Here is a 2,069-nt window from a genome sequence, read left to right on the forward strand (position 1 = left end):
AAAAAAAAAAAAAAAAAAAGAAAGAAATACAGATGATGGTGTGGGAAGGTGATAAACCAGGAGGCTACACAGGATTATGAAGAGCAAGTCAGGGATTAACTTGGGGTGCAAGGACAAGAAGCTGTCACCCTGGATAAGAATGAGTTGTCCAGGACAGCACTGGAGTGCACATAACAGGACAGGAGGAAACAGGAGCAGGAACCTGGGGAGCACCTGAAGCGGGAGGCCAGGTGCTCCCCAGGCTGGGCACAGGGACTCTCAGGACATAACCCAGGCTGCTGGGCCTCATGGTGCAGGACATATCCTCTCCTCTACACTCCCATCCAATTCAGCTGTTCACAGGTGTGAGCCCTCACTTGCGCCCTGTAGAGGGCTAGGTCCTTGGTCTGGAGGGCAGGGCTGGCCTGAAGAAGCTATCTGGGCACCACCTACACTCACCCCTTTCTTTAGTTCTCAGGGAGAAGGGTAGGGAGTAACAAAGTTTTAGTCACTCAGAGAACCAGAAAGTAGCACTCAGGTTTGCTTTTTTCCAGCTTTCTGGGAGGGCAAAGGAAACTTACAAGAGTTTTGGGAGAGCCTGCTGAAGCCGAACTTACAGATCAGCATAACCAGAATTATGGGGACATGGGGCAGGGCTGTCCACAGAGGTCATCAGGGGCTGGACCTCATCAGGCCTTGTGAGCTAGGATTTGGAATTCAGACTTTGTCCCAAGGCAGTGAGAAGCCACAGAAGCTTTAACAGACAAGAGTGACATAGAACTGCATTTTAAAATCCTCCCTTCATTGTCATGTGGAGAAAGGATTAAGGGCCAGACAGGAGACAGGGAGGCTAGGCGGAAACTGTTACACTACCCACGCAGTGTAGTGGGGGCCCGGACTGGGGCCGAAGCTGCAAAGGCAGTGGAACGTGGGCTGGTTAGGAATCAGTTAGCATGCCTGCTAATTAGTCTTATTGCTTCCACCTTTGCTCCTTAGGGTCCATTCTCCATAGAGCAGCTAAAGTGATCCTGGTTAAAACATAATTCCAGGTCATGTCCCTCCTCTGGCTTCCCATCTCAGTATAAAAGCCAAAGTCCTTACCATGGCTGTCGAAAAACAGCCTGTTGCATGGCAACAGCGATGCCAACTAGCTGCCAGTATGACCGATGTTTGACCCTCCCCCATACCAAGGTGTTTTGCAGTATGATTTTTAAACAAAATCTGTAGAATAGGGACTTAAAAAGATGGCTATCTCAACTCTCCAGTGGTCACAAGTCTTTGCAAGAAAAGTCTGAAGGTATGCCCAGCTGTAAAACCCTAAGAGGTCACTATATAAAGAAAATTTTCTGGAGGGCAGGTATAGGGATCCACTATCTCACAGCTGCCAGAGAAACCACCTGAGATCTTGCTTCTGTTTGTAAGTCCCTATGAAATGAGGGTTTTTTTGTTTTTTTTTTTCTCTGAGAAACTGGATTTGGCAGCTGCTTTCTCTGGCCCCTCAGCTCCCTCATCTGGGGAGTAAGTTTGCACAGCCTACTCACTGCTGAACAATGGCTGACAAGGGTCAACATGGTCGGCCTTCCTACCTCCACATCTTCCTGACCTCATCTATTAGTAGCAGCCACCTCTCTTACACAACTCCAGCCATTTCTGGTTGTTCTTGGAACACAGTGAGCACACGCCTCCTCCCCCTGCCTTACCTGAGCCTTTGCATTTGCTGTTCCCTCTGCTTGGAATTTAATTCTCCCAGTTACCACACAGACACTCTCTTAACCACCTCAGGCCTCTGCTCAAATGTTTACCTTATCTGTGAGGTCTTTCCAGATTCCCTATGTGTAGGGATCCCTTATTCCCTACTGTAATACCTTCTGTATTTCCTTGATAGCACTGCTTATAGTCTGTACTTATGTCATGTTTGTTCAAAATGTTATCCTAGTATGCCTGGTACATAGTAGGGCTTTATAAATATTTAGTTGAATGAATGAGTTGAGGTTGAGGATGCAGGAGGGAGGCAGTTGCCCTCCAGGATTTACTGCCCCTTGTGGGTTTAGGCAGGATGCTTATAGGAACCTGGAGTGGGAGGTGGGGAG

The sequence above is a fragment of the Otolemur garnettii genome, unplaced genomic scaffold (genome assembly GCF_000181295.1).
Source record: "Otolemur garnettii isolate 467f Iridium unplaced genomic scaffold, OtoGar3 scaffold00003, whole genome shotgun sequence".
NCBI classification, from domain to species: Eukaryota; Metazoa; Chordata; class Mammalia; order Primates; family Galagidae; genus Otolemur; species Otolemur garnettii.